We start from the raw sequence: 6,814 nt of genomic DNA, 5'->3' as shown, positions 1-6,814 counted from the left end.
TCAAAGTGTGGATCTAGATCTCTCTCTCTTTTCCCTCAAAATGGGGCAAGAATCATGGAGGGATAGAGAGAAAGGGCAAGCTTCTCAAGAACAACAATGGAGGAGAGAGAGAGTAGAAGAAGCAACAGCCCAAGGAGGAAGAAGGGGGGTATTTATACCCCCCAAGAAAATCGAGCCGTTGGGCAAAACCAGGGCCGGATAATCCGGCCTAAGTAAGGGCCGGATAATGCGCCCCCCGGATAATCCGGCCTCTGGGACAAAACCTGGTCAAAATCCGGGCAAATGTCCGGCCCCTATACTGAGCAGCAATTCCTGAGGTCCTTAGCCGATTTCGAGGGGGCCGGATATTTCCGAAATATCCGGCCCGGATATTTCCGAAATATCCGGCCTAAGCAAACTGCAGAAACACCAAAACTAAAACGGGCATAACTTTTGCATCCGGACTCCGATTTCGATGATCTTGGGCTCGTTGAAATCACAACAACGAGATCTACAACAATATGCATAGAAACATCATAGTCCAGCAAAGGAGGATAGAAACAAATGATGAAAGGTTTGACCTATCTCAAAAAGACATACCGGTAAAACCTCCAATCTTGAAAATGCAACAAGTTGCCCATGGAAAAACCATTCTCAATGAACTAGAGCTTGTCATGAGAATAAGCACAAGCTCTAAAACATCACATGGATAATATCCAAATAAAACCAAGTAAGATGATGAACCAAACTCGAAAACGCAACAAGTGATCTATGCGAAATCCGTTTTCGATGAACTAGAGCTTGTCATGAGAATAAGCACAAGCTCTAAAACATCACATGGATAAGGTCCAAATAACAACCAAGAAAGATGATGCAAGGATGCAAAGGTTTGAGCTCTCTCCGAACGATACGATCGAGATACTCACTCGAGAGCCCTCTTGATAGTACGGCAACTAAACTATAAACCGGTCTCCAACTACACTATGAGACCGGTGAGAAAGAAACCTTATCAAGAGCAAACCTTATACTTGCGCATTCCACTTGAGCTCGATGACGACGATCTTGACCTCAACAAGATGGAACGCCTTTCTTGCTTGTGCTTGCTTGACGAAGTCTTGTGGATTGCTCCCCCATAATCCACCATGGGAGAGCTTCTTCTTCGGCGCATCTTCACATAACCATGACCACCATGTGGATGGCAAGACTCAAGCAAAGGATCTCTTCGAGATGGCTCATCTTGAACTTGCACTTCATTTCTCCATGGCAAGCTTCAAGCTTATGAACTCTTCGAGTTGGCTCATCTTGAACTTGCACTTCATTCTTCATTCTTCATCATATTGATGTCTTGAAGTAACTTGAGGGCTCACTTCATCTTCATCTTCAAGACATACTTGACACTTGATATCCTTCATCAATTTCTTCTTATTGCAACCTTGAAGCCAACAAATGGTTCAAGAATTGCCTATGGACAACTCCTACAAATATAACTCAATGCAAACATTAGTCCATAGGGATTGTCATTAATTACCAAAACCACACATGGGGGCTCCATGCACTTTCAATCTCCCCCATTTTGGTAATTGATGACAATCTCTTTGAGAGGGTTTATATAAGGAATTTAAGTAACAAATAAGTTGAATATATAGAGCAAACTCCCCCATAATATATGCATGTGTGAATGATCTTGATTTTCATTGCATATATTGGCATTCAAAGCCTAGTGGAGTTTCCTCTAAATATTAAACTATGCAAAGCAACAAGATGCAATGCAATAAAGGCACATGCTTAAGCACAAAGCAAAGACATAGCCAAATTCCCTTAAACCCTCCAAACTTCTCCCCATTGGCACCAATTGCCGAAATGGGTGAAAAATTTAGAAGGCCAATGTAGTGAGAGTTCCTCCATAGCGTGTGCATTTCTCATAATTTGAGTGGAATCAAATGCACATATCCAATGACGAATATTCGGAAGGAATCACACTATATATAGGATCAAAGATTGCAAAAAGATAACAAAGTCAAGAAGCTTCAACAAATGAAGCAAGCAACCAAATGAACCACAAGCAAGATACCAAAAGAAAGATAGATATTATGATAAGATCAAGAAGATTGCTCTAAATAATATGAGGAAGCTCCCCAAGGTTTGTGCACAAAACTAGACAATTTGCATTGGAGTATAAAGTGCACAAACATGGAATCATCACTCCCATGATATCATTCAAAAACAAAAGATACCAAGTGAATCAAACTCTAATGATCACCACAAGATAGTGTTCTAAATCAAATGAGGAAGCTCCCCAAGGTACATGCATAAAATAAAATGTTGCATTTGAATACAATATGCATAACATGGAATCCTCACTCCCTCATTACCATTTAAAACACAAACATTTGCAATAGATCATAGATAGAAAATTAAGCTTACCACTTGTAACAAACAAATGGTTGAGCAACAAGTAAGAGGCACCATAATAAAAGGCTCAACCAAGAGGATATGTGAAAGGCATGATAAAGCATATTATAAGACTATTACAAGGATGAGCAAAAAGCATCATCATAGTCTTCAATGAATTATATTGCTTAGCATGACCAATCAACACGCAACAAATAAACAAGATATCGAATGGAGATGTATCATCTCTTATGTGTATAAGTTTCTCTAAGTGAGCAATATCACAAAGATATTTATCCACAAAGAAACATGCACACACAAAATAGATACACAAGAAATATAGCATGATATCCAAGACAAAGTCATGCAATATACCAATAAGAATTTTTGCTTAATAGCATGGCCAAAGGCTCAATTTTATCTTATTGTACATTCATGAACTTCAACCACAAACAACTAAAATACATCACAAATATCAACAAGGGATAGAAGATAGTTGGGATGCATTTGAGAAAGGCAACAAGTATCACAAACGGGGATACTAAAAGAAATAACTCAATTTGCACTTTCATCGATATTGCACATGTGAGAGGCTTGAGGAATTGATATGCAATAAAATTGCAAGATAGGCATAGATGGGATGGGTGAATCATGATCATGATTTTATATACTTCCCAACATATGTGCTCATCTCAAACTACTCACATTCGCAATAAAGAGGTTTCGTTAAGATTTTAGCAAGAAGCACAACATTTGCAAATCAAGAGATTCATGCCAAGATGCAACCACATGGTTGGATGCTAGAAAAATATGCATGAGAAGATACTTGTTACCGAGATAGCATTGGTGAGGATGTAGTAGATACGTGTTCGTTGACCATCCTAGCTTGCCTCAAGTTACCATTGAGTCACCACTTCTCCCTAAGAGTGAGACAAGCATCCAATGCATATCCATTGTACCTAACACAAAGGTAAGTACAAAAAGGTCCCCAAACTAATTGGGTTCAAAGTAGTTAGACACACTACAACATATAGGACAAACTCCACAATTCTATGTGCATATAGATATGAAATTGAATTGCATGCACATCTTAGCCAAATTAGGATTTGATGGAGTTTACCCTATATATTGGATCAAAGAAAGTGACACATGCCATAAGATATACATATATTAAATATGCATGCACAATACTTTGAAGAACCAAAGGAAGATACAATTTGGACAAAACACCAAATAAACCAAGAGACAATGGTTGTCCAAATTATGTCAAAGAATCAAATCAACACAAGATTGACTTCAAGGACTTATCTCATTATAAGAAGCTAATTAAACCTAAACACAAAGGAATGAGATAACCAACTCCCAAGAGAGCAAGGTTCCAACAAATAAACCAAACCCTCAAAACTTTTTATGATGGCACAAAGTACCAAAAAGAAAATTTTATGTCTCCCAAAACCAAATTTTTGATAAAGATCAAGAGATGTTAAGCATTCTAATAATATAGAAGAGCTCCCCCAAGTTTGGTGCATTATCTAGGATTTTTTATATGAATACAAAATGCACAAAACTAGGATCATCACGCTACCTATATCTTCTAACAATGCTAAGAAAGTTTGAATAGACAACTTAGATCCATAAGATGCAAGGAAGACACATGGGAGTCAAAGCACAACAAATTCATGGCAATAAATAAGGCAATATAAATACAAGAGCCAATGTAGATATGATCAATAAATATCTACCTCATAATTGATTACCAATTGTCCTAGGACAAGAGGTATTAGGAAATATTTCCCGGTGGTAGTTTGTAAGTATACATAAGATCATATTTACAACGAACAAAGCATATGGTAAAAGATAAGAGTTAACCATCATGCAAAGATAGTTTCTTGATAGCTTCATTTAGTCATACCAACATGCATGGCAATTAATAGTATTCATACCAACATGCAAAGCAATTAATAGTATGCATACCAACATGCAAAGCAATTAATAGTATGACTTGAAGCACATGGTTTTCAAAAAATGTATTGAGGGACACGTTGTGAAAAACCATGCCAAGAAAAACTTTCACAAATAAGATCCACAAAGATATTAGCAATGAAGCCATTTAAGCAAACTGGAGCTTGTTTGAGCAAACATGCCACATAGGAGAGAGATAATTTACGGTATCAATTCTATGTGACACAACCTCAAATGTTCACATTTTCTAGGCTTGTCATATGCACAAAGCTTATTACTCCCCCATAATGTGATAAGGAATTTATTTTCACAAGAGGCAAATAAGATCCAAGTAGAGATATTAATGGACATTAGAATTTGAATTTCTCATGAAGATGACATACCACATAACGACTAGATAATCTCGCAATATCAATTCTAAGTGATATTCCTCATGTACACACATTGTTTAGGATCATGAAATTCCCAAAGGAATATCACTCCCCCAAAATGGGATTGTCCATTAATCGCTCATAAGAGCCATATAAGATACAACAAGATGCAAAGAGGCTCCAACACAAACACAAATACATGGTGTGCAACCCAACATGCATAGACTTGATTTCTCAAGCAAAACTATTAGGAAGCACAACATATACAAACACATGTTAGGAACAAAACTAACACATGCAAAGGGGCGAGTAACTTTCAATATAAATGAGTTGAGTACATGTTACCGCAAGGAGGAACATTGGATATATGATAGTAGCAAGATAATCAAAAGACTTGGCTTGATATAATATAAATGATGAAGATCCCTTAATTCTTCATGATGTAGCCAAGTCTCCAATGCCCTCCAACAAGCACCTATTGATCAAGTTTTGGATTGTTGGTCCCCAACTAAGTTGGGTCCTAAGAGGTTAGTCACAATAGGCTTGGCAACCCAAATGGTTCTTTTCTTGACACCACTTTGAGCACCAACATATTTGGCAAACACATTGCCACCCTCATCCTTACGAAGAGAATAAACTCATTAATGGTGATAGAGTTGGATGAGGTACCAATAGTGCACAAGGAGGAGATGTGGCCCTTCTCACGGCATATGTAGCAAGTTCTTTTCTTCTCCTTCTTCTCACTAGATTTCTCCACAATGGGAGCATTGACTTGTTTCTTCTTGGGAAGTGGCATTTCTTCAACTTGAGGTTGAATGTGAGTTTGAGCTTGAGGCCGCTTCCCTTTTTGCTTCTTCTTCAAAGGGCAAGATCTAACATGATGCCCTTCAATTTTGCACTTGAAGCAAACAATCTTGGCCGGGTCTTTGACTTGTACTTGGCCCTTCTTCTTATTGTTGTTCTTGGACTTGTTCTTGTTGTTGGAGTTGAATCCAAGTCCACTTTTGTCATTGGAGGATTGTTGCACACTCAACATCTTGTCAAGTTTGCATTTCCCTTCATGACTCTTTACCAAGTCGTTCTTCAAGGAAGTGACTTGGGCCTTGAGCTCTTTGATTTCCTCTACATGGTTAGTAACAACACAAGTACTAGAGGAAGTAGAACCTTTATTGTTAGAGCAACAAGGCAAGGAAGATAATTCATCACAAGATTTAGCGATACTATGAGTGGATGAATTACAAGGACTAGCACATTGCAATATAGCATTTTGAGTAGTAGTGCTAGTATCCACATGAGGCTCACAAGGTGTTTCCTTTGATATGATAGCCTCATGAGCTAACTTTAGCCTATCATGAGAGGCTAGAAGATCCTCATGGGAGCTAGAAAGCTTTCCATGATTTTCTTCCAATTTCCCATAATTGCTAGTTAGCAATTCAAGTTGAGCCCTTAGCTCAACATTCTCCTTCAAGATAGATGCTTCACAAGAAGTAGAGTTAGTAGCACAAGCATCATCACAAGACATATTAAGAAGAGATGGTAACATAGCATGCTCTTTTAAATAGGAAGCTTGAAGTTGCTCATGGGACTTGGTGAGGATAGAGTGTTCGCTCTCCAAGACCTTGTGGGCCTTGTCTAGATCATCTAGATCCTTAACAAGTTTATCATGACCAACACCAACTTTGGAATTTTCCTTTTCAAGCATTTATACTTGAGCTTTAGCATGGTCTCTTTCCTTAATGAGTTTAGAAACTATTTCATTTTGAGACACTTCAAGGGTTTCAAGTTGCTCTTCAAGAGAGGCTACGGTCTCTTGTTCTTCTTCAAGATCATTCTTTAGTGATGCTACATCATCGGCATACTCTCGTTCAAGAGCACCCTTTTTATCAATGGTGTTCTCATGCATCCAAATAAGTTTTTGGCTCTCAATAGCGGTAGTCAAGATTTCAAAGAAGTGAGTGCTAGCAATTTTATCTTTGCAAATAACCTTGAATACGCTCTCACCCTTATCGCGTAAAGAGACAACCCAATCCTCTTCTTCATATTCATCCGCATCCTTATCACCACGAGACATATTAGGTTCCATGGTAGGAGGTACCGTGGAACCCTTGGCC

This window comes from Lolium rigidum, chromosome 3, assembly GCF_022539505.1.
Source record: "Lolium rigidum isolate FL_2022 chromosome 3, APGP_CSIRO_Lrig_0.1, whole genome shotgun sequence".
NCBI lineage: Eukaryota > Viridiplantae > Streptophyta > Magnoliopsida > Poales > Poaceae > Lolium > Lolium rigidum.
Note: the sequence above shows the minus strand (reverse complement) of the source record.